General features: G+C 42.5%; 1 long non-coding RNA gene across 1 annotated transcript in view; it reads right to left on the reverse strand.

Moving 5' to 3' along the window:
* Positions 1-13,086, reverse strand: part of LOC126074777 (uncharacterized) — a 40,946-nt gene that overhangs the window by 22,760 nt on the left and 5,100 nt on the right. The gene's annotated exons all lie outside the window — the stretch shown is intronic.

The raw sequence follows: 13,086 nt of genomic DNA on the forward strand, positions 1-13,086 counted from the left end.
ATTGTGAGGATGGAGCAAGCCCAGGTAGTGTTTCCTTCTGTTGTACGTAGGGTTGCTATGAGTTGGATCCGACTCGATGGCACCTAACAACAAAAATTAGCAACATGATATAGTTAAAAACTGGCCAGTCTGCATTCCTATCCCAATTTCACCAGGTCTTAGACAAATCACTATTTCCAAACTTGTCAAAAGGTGATGATAATAATACCTTGATTATAGGTCAAATGTGAGTTAATTTAGATAATTTTGTAAGTTAGATCATGTATGTAAAACATTGGAGTCCCTGGGTGGTACAACCTGTTAATGTGCTTAGCTGCTAACAAAAAGATTGGAGGTTTGCGTCCACCCAGAGGTGCTTTGGAAGAAAGACCTAAAGATCTACTTCTGAAAATTCAGTCGTTGAAAAACCTATGGAGCACAGTTCTACTCTAACACATGTGGGGCTGCCATGAGTTGGAATCAATGCAAAGCATCTTGTCTTGTAGTCAGTTCAGAACCAGGCTTTCCTCCTCCTAAACGCCTTCATCAAAACCAAATCAAACCCACTGCCATCAAGTCGATTCCGACTCATAGCGACCCTATAGAACAGAGTAGAACCGCCCCATAGAGTTTCCAAGGAGCGCCTGGCAGATTTGAACTTCCGACCTTTTGGTTAGCAGCCGTAGCACTTAACCACTATGCCACCAGGGTTTCCAAACACCTTCATAAAAAAATAAACACCTACTATTCAATAATAATAATAATAACTCCAATATATTAAGCACTTATTATATATACGTACCAGAGTCCCTGGGTGGTATAAATAGTTAACAAGCTTGGCTGCTGACCAAAAGGTTGGAAGTACAAACCCACCCAGATGTGTCTAAGAAGTAAGGCCTGGTGAACTACTTCCAAATAATTAGCCATTGAAAACTCTATGGCACCTGATTTGACATAAAACATCTGACATATAGCGAATGCGCAAGGAACGCAACCTCCTATTTTTTGAGTTTAAGGGTTAAAGTAGCCCAGGTGTTGGAAGTCACCATTATTGCCTTTTTATGAAAGGGATTGATACTATGGGACTGTCAAGTGCATGGGGCCATGTCAAAATTGAGGATGGAGCGTTCGCCAAGATCGATCTGCTGGGATTCATCTGGGAAACCCACCCTCAGCAAGTCAAAAATTCTCATACTTAGCTCTTTTGGAATCAACAAGAAGTTACTTAGCAAATATTTGAATAAATCTGTCATTTCCAATCAAATGTATCTCTAAATAAAGGGATTTCTGTCCATCTTTATTCCGTTAACAGGAAACAACTTCTCCTCTAATATGAAGAAGTCAGAGCTCCCGACAGCACTTTTGCTGGGAGCCATCGGCGGAAAAGAATTTCTCACATCCAGCACTGCGTGCAATGTTCAGTTTTGTTTGAAAAGGAGTCACCCAGAAATTTCTACAACATCTGCTCTGGCCTAGGGGAGGGGGACGGCTTTAATTAAAGGGACAAATGTCTATGCTGCCCTTCTGTTATCTGATCAATTCGCAACGGACGGGAAGGAAAGACACACAAAGAGATTTGTAAGATATAAATCATAAAACCAACAAAAAAGGACAGAAATATTATAAATGGAAGACCAGGTGTGCTATTTCCAAGTTATTCTGAATTAAGCCCAAATCCCTAATGTCTCGTTTTGCACCAGTTATCCAAACAGATGTCTAGCCTTCAGGAAAATTATTAAAAACGGAACTGCAAATCCTCATTGGGATGCTGCTTTGCCCAAACTTCTAGCTGCCATGGTGACAATGGTGGCATTAAAATCACCAGTGGCAGAAGAAGAGTGGTGAAGCATGGGGCCAGGATGTGTCATTGTTCACCTAGGACGTATCAGGAAACATGCTAGGAAAGGTGGCATTTATTAGCTTAATGAATTCTTAAATAACTCTGTGATATAGAATTTATAAGGCAGTTTTGTTTTGTTTTTAACATGCAAGGTGTTATGGATTGAATTCTGTCTCTCTAAAATACATGCTAGAGTCCTAACCCCTGTACCTGGGATGTAATCCTGTGTGGAAATAAGATTTTCTTTGTTGTGTTCATTAGACCATATCCGGGTAGGGTGGGTCCTCAATAGAATCACTTCTGAGTTATAAAAAGAGCAGAAGAGGCACACATGAGAGAAGACAGACTTCATCTGGGCATCACCTACAAGCCAAGGAACACCAAGAAAACAAGGAACCCCTATGACTACCGACAAGGAAGGAGTCGACATGACCAAGATGTTGGTTTGGACTTTTAGCCTCCAGAGCTGTGAGAAAATAAATTTCTGTTCTTTAAAGCCATCCCCTTATGGCCTTTGTGTTTCAGTAGCACTAGGTAAGATACAAGAACACAGACACAAAGCCTATAGCCAGGGCCAGCTTCATGGGAGTGTGACCTGTGCAGTCACACACAGGACCCTGACCTTGACTAAACGATCGGCTATCACTATTTTGAAATTCTTAATACTTTTTTTAACAAGGAGTCCCCCATTTTGATTTTGCACTGGGTCCTGCGAATTATATGCCTGATCCTGTCGAAAGCCAGGAAGGGGTTCAGCAGGATCACTACCTCCTTACGTACCTCCCAAAGCCAAAACACCTCACGCGCAGCAACCACCTGTCTGTCATTAGAGGTGTTCATGTTGCTATGAGGCTGAACAGGCTTCAGCAGAGCTTTCAGTTTGAGACAGACTAGGAAGAAAGGGCTGGTGATCTCCTTCTAAGAATCATCCAGTGAAAACCCTGTGGAGCACAACAGTATAATCTGCAGATGATCACGTAAATGGCACAGGACCAGGCAGGATTTCATTCCATTATGCAGGGGCTGCCATGAGTCCGGTGTCGACTCAACAACAACTAACGACAACAAAGGCAGTAGAACTGATCCCTGTAGTTGCTATTCTTTTTCTTGTATCAGAGATAAAAGGAAACAAAGCATGCAAGAGGGCTTTTAAAAAGATGTCTGACAGTTTGCAGAGCGACAGGTACTCTGGAGGTGCCCTGGATCAGGGTTCCAGCCATATCTAGCTCATCTTCTATTTTTCATGACCTATAAGCTAAATATGATTTTTTTTATATTTTTAAAAATTTTTTTTAATTGGAAAATAAAATAATAACATTTCTTAACAAGTGAACATTATATGAAATTCAAATTTCAGTGCCCATAAATAAAATTGTTGCTGGAACACAGCCACGCCCATTCATTTACATATCACCTATAACTACTTTCGCAACTACAAAGTTAAGTAGTTGCGACAGAGACTGACACATGTCTGAAAGCCTAAAGTATTTACTATCTTATTCTTTACCAAAAAAAGTTTGCCAATTGATACTCTAAACGTTTGATGAATGAATAATTGTATGAATGAATGAATGAACAAATGTTTTTAGAACTTCATCATTAGTATTATACCCATACAATATCAGCATAACTTAATGAAAAGCCTAAACTCAGTAATGGTACCCAATACCTTCACTGGTTATTTCAGTATGACCCAAATCTGGAATAGCTTCAAAGGTTTGAACAGAAATGTCTCCAAAGAAGATATGCAAATGGACAATAAGCACATGAAAGGATGTTCATGTTATGTTAGATGTCATACCATTTAAATCCAGGTCTCTTTATTCTCCCTTTTGTGATAGATTGACTGCAAAAAATAGCCCAATGGGGTCAGCACAACTGGACTAAACCAAAAGCAAAGAAGTTTCCAGAATAAACTGAATGCTTTGAAGGCCAGCATAGCAGAGGCGGGGGTTTGGAGACCGTGGTTTCAGGGGACATCTAAGTCAATTGGCATAATAAAATCTATTAAGAAAACATTCTGCATCCCACCTTGGAGACAGGTATCCGGAGTCTTAAACGCTAGCAAGCAGCCATCTAAGATGCGTCAACTGGTCTCAACCCACCTGGATCAAAGGAGAATGAAGAGCACCAAGGACACAAGGTAATAATGAACCCGAGAGACAGAAAAGGCCACATAAAACAGAGACAACATCAGCCTGAGACCAGAAGAGCTAGATGGTGCCCAGCTACAACCAATGACTGCCCTGACAGGGAACACAATAGAGAACCCCTGAGGGAGCAGGAGAGTAGTGGGATAAAAAAAAGTGGGATGCAGACCCCAAATTCTTGTAAAAAGACCAGAATTAATGGTCTGACTGAGACTAGAAGCACCCTGGTGGTCATGGCCCCCAGAACTTCTGTTGGCCCAGGGCAGGAACCATTCCCAAAGCCAGCTCTTCAGACAGGGGTTGGACTGGACAATGGGTTGGAAAGGGATGCTGGTGAGGAGTGCGCTTCTTAGATCAGGTGGACAGAGGAGGGGAGACAAGAGGGTACAGGGAGTTAGAAACTGGCGAAATGGACACAAAAAGAGAGAGTGGAGGGAGGGAGCGGGCTGTCTCATTAGAGGGAAAGCAACTGGGAGTATGTAGCAAGGTGTATATAAGTTTCTGTGTGAGAGACTGACGTGATTTGTAAACTTTCAGTTAAAGCACAATAAAAAAAATTTTTTTTAAATAGCCCAAATTCTTACCCTTTTTGTATCTATGCCTCTTGTAATGTGACTTTGCAGGTCCTCCCATCAAGTGGTAGAATCTCTTTCTCCACCCTTTGAATTTGGGCTGGTCTTGTGACTTGCTTTGGCCAAAAGAAGGGACAGAAGTGATGGGGTACCAGTTATGAGTCTAGGCTTCTTGCTTTCTTGGAAACCTGTTTGCAAAGGATTCCCTGAGGACAAGGTTGGACTAGCCTGCTGGAGGATGAGAGACCATGCAGAGCCGAGACAAATCAACTCAGTTGTCCCAGTTGAGGTCCCAAACAGTAAGAGAGCCCACCAAGATCAGCAAAGCCACCTAGCTGGCCTTTATTTGACACAGACGTGGAAGTGAGCCCCATCAAGCTCAGCTCAAATCAGTAGAACTTCCCAGCAAACCCATAGACCCATGAGCAAAAACCACTGTGGTTTTGGGGTTGTGTGTTATGCAGCATTATTGTGACAATGGACAACTGACACACCATCTCTTTTCCACCCAATCATATACATTTTCCTTCTCTATTATCACCTGGAGCAGAGCAGTGGCAATGGACATTTATGAAGCCGTAATAACAATAGCAATAAGAACTGCGTCTGACACTTACTATCTGCCATGCAATACGGTATAAGATTTTTCCAGTATCTTCTGATTAATCTTCACTACAGTCTTGGGAGGCTACATGAGGTAGGCAGTTTCTAAGATGGCTCCCAATGATTCCTGCCTCTTGGTTACCAGTTGCCATCAAGTTGATGCCAAATCATGGAGAACTCATCTACGTCAAGGTGGAGCTATGCTCCATTGTGTTTTCAATGGCTGATTTTTCAGAAGATTACCAGACCTTTCTTCCTAGGTGCCTCTGAGTGGACTCAAACCTTGGTATTCATTACCTTATGAAATCCCTTTCCCTGGACTATGGGCTGAACCTAGTGACTCTCCTCTAATGAATAGAATACTGCACAGGCAATGGGATGTCACTTGTGAGAAGAGGTTACAAGAAGACCACAACTTCCATCTTACTTGACCTCTTTTCTCTCTCTTTGCTTACTCTGATGGAAGCCAGCTGCCATGTTGTGAGCTGCTCTATAGGGGGGCCCACATTGCAAAAAACTGAGGAGGGCCTCAGCCAACAGCCAGTGGGAACATGAGATTTTCAATCCAACAGCCCATGAGGAAACTGAGGCTAATAAGTGCTTCCTCCCTCAGTCAAGTCATGAGACGGCAGAGGCTGAGCTTTTGACTTGCATTTCCCTAAGGATTAATGAGGACCCCTGGTGGCACAGTGGTTTAGCACTCAGCTGCTAATTGAAAGGTCATTGGCTTGAACTCACTAGTTGCCCTGTGGGAGAAAGATATGGCAGTCTGCATCTGTAAAGAATTACAGCCTTGGAACCCTTATGGGGTAGTTCTACACTGACCTATAGTGTTGTTAGGAGTCGGAATCCACTCCACGGCAATGATTGGGATGGGTAAGGATTAATGACATTGAGCATCTTATCATGTGCTTATTGGCTATCTTCTTTGTAGAAATGTCTACTCAAGCCTTTGCCCACTTTTAAGCTGGATTGTCTTTTTGTTGCTAAATCTATTTTTCTTCTTCATCCTTTAAAAGGAGGCACACTGAGATACAACCACTTTGGAAATTGATTTGGCGCTTCTTTAAAAAGCTAGAACTAGAACTACCATAGGACCCAGTAATTCTACTCCTTAGAATCCTAGAGAAACAAGAGCCTTCACATGAACAGATATATGCATGCCCTATTTACAAAAGCAAAAAATGGAAGCAACCAAGGTGCCCATCAACGGATGAATGGATAAATAAATTACGGTATATTCACATAATGGAATACTACGCAACAATTAAGAACATTGATGAATCTGTGAAACATCTCATAACATGGAAGAATCTTGAAGGCATTATGCTGAGTGAAATTAGTCAGTTGCAAAAGTATGAATATTGTATGAGTCCACTATTATAAGAGCTCAAGAAAAGGTTTAAACATAGAAGAAAATATTCTTTGTTGGTTATGAGGGTGGGGAGGAGGGAGGGGGTATTCACTAATTAGATAGCAGACAAAAACTATTTTTAAAGGAAAGACAACACACAATACAGGAGAGGTCAGCACTACTGGGCTAAACCAAAAGCAGTTTCCTGAATACAATCGAATGCTTCCAAGGCCAGAGTAGCAGGGACAGGGGTTTAAGGACTATGGTTTCAGGGGACGTCTAGGTCAATTGGCATAACAAAATGTATTAAGAAAATGTTCTGCATCCCACTTAGGTGAGTGGCATCTGGGGTCCTAAACGCTAGGAAGCAGCCATCTAAGATGCCTCAATTGGTCTCAACCCACCTGGAGAAAAGGAGAATGAAGAACACCAAAGACACAAGGTAAAGGTGAGCCCAAGAGACAGAAAGGACCACATAAACCAGAGACTACATCAGCCTGAGACCAGATGAACTAGATGGTGCCTGGCTACCACTGATGACTGCCCTGACAGGGAACACAACAGAGAATCCCTGATGGAGAAGGAGAGCAGTGGGGTGCAGATCTTAAATTCTCATAAAAGGACCAGACTTGATGGTCTGACTGAGTCTAGAGGGACTCCGGAGGTCATGGTCCCCGGACTCTTTGTTAGCCCAAGACTGGAATCATTCCTAAAGCCAACTCTTCAGACAGGAATTGGACTGGACTATAAGACAGAAAATGATACTGGTGAGGAGTGAGCTTCTTGGCTCAAGTAGACACAGGAGACTATGTGAGCAACTCCTGTCTGGGAGGTGAGATGAGAACGCAGAGGAGGACAGGAGCTGGTTGAATGGACACAGGTAATACAGGGTGGAGAGGGTGGAGAGGAGGAGTGTGCTATCTCATTAGGGGGAGAGCAGGTAGGAGTACATAGCAAGGTGTGTATAAATTTTTGTATGAGAGACTGACTTGATTTGTAAACTCTCACTTAAAGCACAATACATAAATTAAAAAAAAAAGGAGACACATTCAGCTGGCATTTACCTCAGAACAAAGTCTTATGAGAGAGCTGAGCCAGAGGACCCAGGCAAGCCATGCCCAGATTCTTGACCCACAGAAACTCTAAAGTAATAAATGTTTATTTTTTTAAGCTGCTAAATTTTGGGGTAATCTGTCACACAGCCACAGATAACTAATACATTATATGATACCCTTTTTACAGAAGAGAAAGCTGAAGTTTAGACGGGTTAAGCAAACCTGCCTGCAGTTCAACAGCTGACACTAGAGGCCGTGATCTTACCCATTGTTTGACTGCCCGCTGCTTATGGAGACATGAATTTTAATACCCTTCTGTGATCATTGGGGACGTGTGTCTGCCTGGCTGGGCCACAATTCTCAGTGGTTTGGCAATTATGATGTAGTTTGGCCGTCATATTGATGATGTGATCACATCGTGATGAGATTTTGTTACTGGAATAAGGTTCTTGCCTCTCACTGGTCAAGAATGAGCAGGTAAGGCAGAGTTTTCCATAGGAGCAAAGCTTTATTGAAAAGGCTTGTAAGAGGAGACGAGGAGTGCCTAAGCCACCTTCTCACAGAACAAAGGATTTTCCTGGATTTTTAAAAGTTCTTGGGCAGGAAAAGATTCATGTTTATTCATAGGTATACGCAGGGATATGTAACTAGTACACTCAGTAGCTTTCTAAGATGGCTCCTGTCCCGGAGGCCTCTGGGATTTGTAGCAAGACTTATTATGGGGTTCACGCCTGTGCAGTCTCTCACTCTACAAGTTCGATTCCTGGCTGCTGGTGCTGCCCCTCACTGCCCCTGGTGGAAGGTCACACAGCGGTCACAGGTGGATGTTCTGTGCATGTTCCTGGGGCTGGTTTTATCCAGCTCCTTCTGTAAGACAACTTTAATGAAGTTTGAGGGTTATTTTCTGATACCCTGCCCCCCTGTTCTGGGGAAGGGCTTTGTTTCTGCACACTGGCCCATTTCCCGTTATTTTGTTTGCAGATTTGGGGGTCCCTCTCTTCCCTGTCTTCATTTGATATAATGTGATCACCTCCAAGATGGGATCTGCTGTGAGTAGCCAATCAGTTAAAAGGGAGTTTCCTCAGGGGTGTGGCCTGCATCAAATATAGGTCGACTTTCTGGAAAGTCCTGAGAGCTTTTGCTTGTTCTGGATCCTGCAACTGGCTCCTGTTTATATAAACTTTGGTTCATATGACATGAGCTAGCCGCTTACCTGCCATCTTGCCTGTCAATCTTGGGTTTGCCAGCCCCCGCAGCTACGTCAATTAGAAGAGGCCTCTTTCCTTGGGACATTCCAGTCATTACAACCGTGTGATCCATTTCTTTGATATAAATCTCTCTATATATATGTTCATACATTTTACTGGTTTTGCTTCTCTAGGGAACCTACTGACAGACAGTTTGTCATACTGTGGGGGCTTATGTGTTGCTGTGATCCTGGAAGCTATGCCACCAGTATTCAGATACCACCAGGGTCACCCATGGAGGACAGGTTTCAGCTGAGCTTCCAGACTAAGACAGACTAGGAAGAAGGACCTGGTAGTCTACTTCTGAAAAGCATTAGCCAGTGAAAATCTTATGAATAGCAGCAGAACATTGTCTCATACAGTGCTTGAAGATGAGCCCCCCCCCCAAGTTGGAAGGCACTCAAAAGATGACTGGGGAAGAGCTGCCTCCTCAAAGTAGAGTCAACCTTAATGACCTGGATGGAGTAAAGCTTTCGGGACCTTCAATTGCTGATATGGCAAGACTCAAAATGAGAAGAAACAGCTGCAAACATCCATTAATAATCTGAACCTGGAATGTACAAAGTACGAATCTAGGAAAATTGGAAATCATCAAAAATGAAATGGAACGCATAAACTTCAATGTCCTAGGCAGTAGCCAGCTGAAATGGACTGGTATTGGCCATTTTGAACTGGACAATAGTATGGTCTACTATGCTGAGAATGACAACTTGAAGAGGAATGGTGTTGCATTCATCACCAAAAAGAACGTTTCAAGATCTATCCTGAAGTACCACACTGTCAGCGATAGGATAATATCCATATGTCTACAAGGAAGACCAGTTAATACGACTATTATTCAAATTTAGACACCAACCACTAGGGCCAAAAATGAAGAAATAGAAGATTTTTATCAACTGTTGCAGTCTGAAATTGATCGAACATGCAGTCAAGATGCATTGATAATTACTGGCGATTGGAACGCGAAAGTTGGAAACAAAGAAGAAGGATCAGTAGTTGGAAAGTATGGCCTTGGTGATAGAAACAATGCTGGAGATCGAATGACAGAAAGTAAAGTATTATAATGACATGTGCAAAGAGCTGGAGATGGAATACCAAAAGGGAAGAACACACTCGGTGTTTCTCAAGCTGAAAGAACTGAAGAAAAAATTCAAGCCTCGAGTTGAAATAGTGAAGGATTCTATGGGGAAAATATTAAACGATGCAGGAAGCATCAAAAGAAGATGGAAGGAATACACAGAGTCATTATACCAAAAAGAATTAGTTGATGTTCAACCATTTTAAGAGGTGGCATATGATCAGGAACTGATGGTACTGAAGGAAGAAGTCCAAGCTGCTCTGAAGGCACTGGCAAAAAACAAGGCTCCAGGAATTGACGGAGTATCAATTGAGATGTTTCAACAAACAGATGCAGCACTGGAGGTGCTCACTCCTCTATGCCAGGAAATTTGGAAGACAGCCTCCTGGCCAACTGACTGGAAGAGATCCATATTTATGCCTATTCCCAAGAAAAGTGATCCAACCGAGTGTGGAAATTATAGAACTATATCATTAATATCACACCCAAGCAAAATTTTGCTGAAGATCATTCAAAAATGGCTGCAGCAGAATATTGACAGGGAACTGTCAGAAATTCAGTCTGGTTTCAGAAGAGGATGTGGAATGAGGGATATCATTGCTGATGTCAGATGGATCCTGGCTGAAAGCAGAGAATACCAGAAGGATGTTTACCTGTGTTTGATTGACTATGCAAAGGCATTCGACTGTGTGGATCATAACAAATTATGGATAACATCGCGAAGAATGGGAATTCCAGAACACTTGATTATGCTCATGAGGAACCTTTACATAGATCAAGAGGGAGTTGTTTGGACAGAATAAGGGGTTACTGACTGGTTTAAAGTCAGGAAAGGTGTGCTTCAGGGTTGTATTCTTTCACCATACCTATTCAATCTGTATGCTGAGCAAATAATCTGAGAAGCTGGATTATATGAAGAAGAGCGGGGCATCAGAATTGAAGGAAGACTCATTAACAACCTGTGTTATGCAGATGACACAACCTTGCTTGCTGGAAGTGAAGAGGACTTGAAGCACTTCCTAATAAAGATCAAAGACCACAGCCTTCAGTATGGATTGCACCTCAACATAAAGAAAACAAAAATCCTCACAACTGGTCCAATGAACAACATCATGATAAACAGAGAAAAGGTTGAAGTTGTCAAGGATTTCATTTTACTTGGATCCACAATCAACAGCCATGGAAGCAGCAGTCAAGAAATCAAAAGACACGTTGCATTGGGCAAATCTGCTGCAAAGGATCTCTTCAAAGTGTTGAAGAGCAAAGATGTCACCCTGAAGACTAAGGTGTGCCTGACCCAAGCCAAGGTATTTTCAATTGCATCATGTGCTTGTAAAAGCTGGACAATGAATAAGTAAGGCTGAAGAAGAATTGACGCCTTTGAATTGTGGTGTTGGCGAAGAATATTGAGTATACCATGGACTGCCAAAAGAATGAACAAATGTGTCTTGGAAGAAGTGCAACCAGAATGCTCCTTAGAAGCAAGGATGGCAAGACTGCATCTTACATACTTTGGACATGTCGTCAGGAGGGATGAGTCCCTGGAGAAGGACATCATGCTTGGCAGAGTACAGGGTGAGCAGAAAAGAGGAAGACCCTCAAAGAGGTGGATTGACAGAGTGGCTACAACAATGAGCTCAAGCTCATTGTAAGGATGGCTCAGGGCCAGGCGGCGTTTCGTTCTGTTGTGCATAGGGTCGCTATGAGTCGGAACTGACTCAATGGCACCTAACAACAACAGGGAACCTAGCCTAAGACACCTTCTCTCCCCTTACACTCAACAGATGAATGGATAAACAAAATGTGGCATATCCATGCAACTGAATATTATTCAGCCATAAAGAAAATTAAGTTCTGGTGCATGCCACGACATGGATAAATCTTGAAAACATTATGCTGAGTGGAATAAATCAGACACAAAAGGACAAATACTGTATGACCCCTATTAAATGAAATATTTAGGATAGAAAAATGCATAGGGACAAAAACTTTATTAATGGTTACCAGGGGGTTGAGGGGGTGGAGAAATGGAGAGTTCTTACTTAAGGGGCACTGAGTTTCTGTTTGTTGTTGTCGTTAGCTACCGTCAAGTTGGCTCCCAACTCGTGACGCCTCCATGCACAACAGAAGGAAAAGGTGCCCATACTGCGCCATCCTCATGATCAGTTGCAGATTGGACTATTGTGCTCCATAAGGTTTTCATTGTCTAATTTTCAGAAGTAGATAGCCAGGTCTTTCTTCCTTGTCCCTTTTAGTCTGGAAACTCTGCTGAAGCCTGTCGAGCATCATAGCTGCACACAAGCCTCCTCTGAGATGGGTGATGGCTGTGCACGAGGTGCACTGGCCAGGAATTGAACCCAGATCTCCCACATAAAAAAAAACCCACATAGAAGGTGAGAATTCTACCTCTGAACCATCACTGCCCCTCATACGTTTCTGTTTAGAGGGATGAAAAATATTTGAAAATGGATAATGGTAATCATTGCACAACATGGTGAATGTAAGTAATGTCACTGAATTGTACACTTAAAGATGTTTTAAATGGCAAATGTCTTGTATATTTTACCACAATTTAAAAAAAGAAAATGAAATGTGAGAGATTTGCCCAGATTATCCTTTAAAGCCAGGAGAGATGAGACTCCACCAGAAGGGTATCCACCTCACCCAAGACCCAACATAGCTCTTCCCATGGCTCTCACCCCACCCCCTCCCACACTCACTCGCTCATCTTTAGACGTAATAATTGAGACTCAGATTGCCAAGCTATGCTGAGTCTTCATTAAGGTCACAGCCAAGTGTTTCTAGGGGCTGTTCAGTCTTTGCTCCTGAAATGAGGTTTTCTCCAAGAAAAGACAGTGGAAGCCAGAAGATGGAGCTCCAGATGAAAGGGAAAGGAGCTCAAGGCAAGAAAACATGCTCAGAGCTTTCCAGTAGGGTCCTGTCCGTCTCCGTGAAGCTCAGCACACTCAGTTAGTTCCCCTGCAAAAGACTTTATTAGTTGCAGGACAGGATGGGAAGCCCACAATAACGAATCTTTAATTACGAAACTCTTTACCTTATTGCTTTTGTGTGGCCCTGATGAAAATGAGCAGTGGCAGTTTCTATTAGAAATGTTAATTACTTTCCCTGGTAATTAGACTCACTGGGTACCGTGAGCACATGACCTCACTTAATAACAGCAGAGATGGAAAGAAGGAAAAAATTTGGT

Source organism: Elephas maximus, chromosome 4 (genome assembly GCF_024166365.1).
Source record: "Elephas maximus indicus isolate mEleMax1 chromosome 4, mEleMax1 primary haplotype, whole genome shotgun sequence".
Lineage (NCBI taxonomy): Eukaryota > Metazoa > Chordata > Mammalia > Proboscidea > Elephantidae > Elephas > Elephas maximus.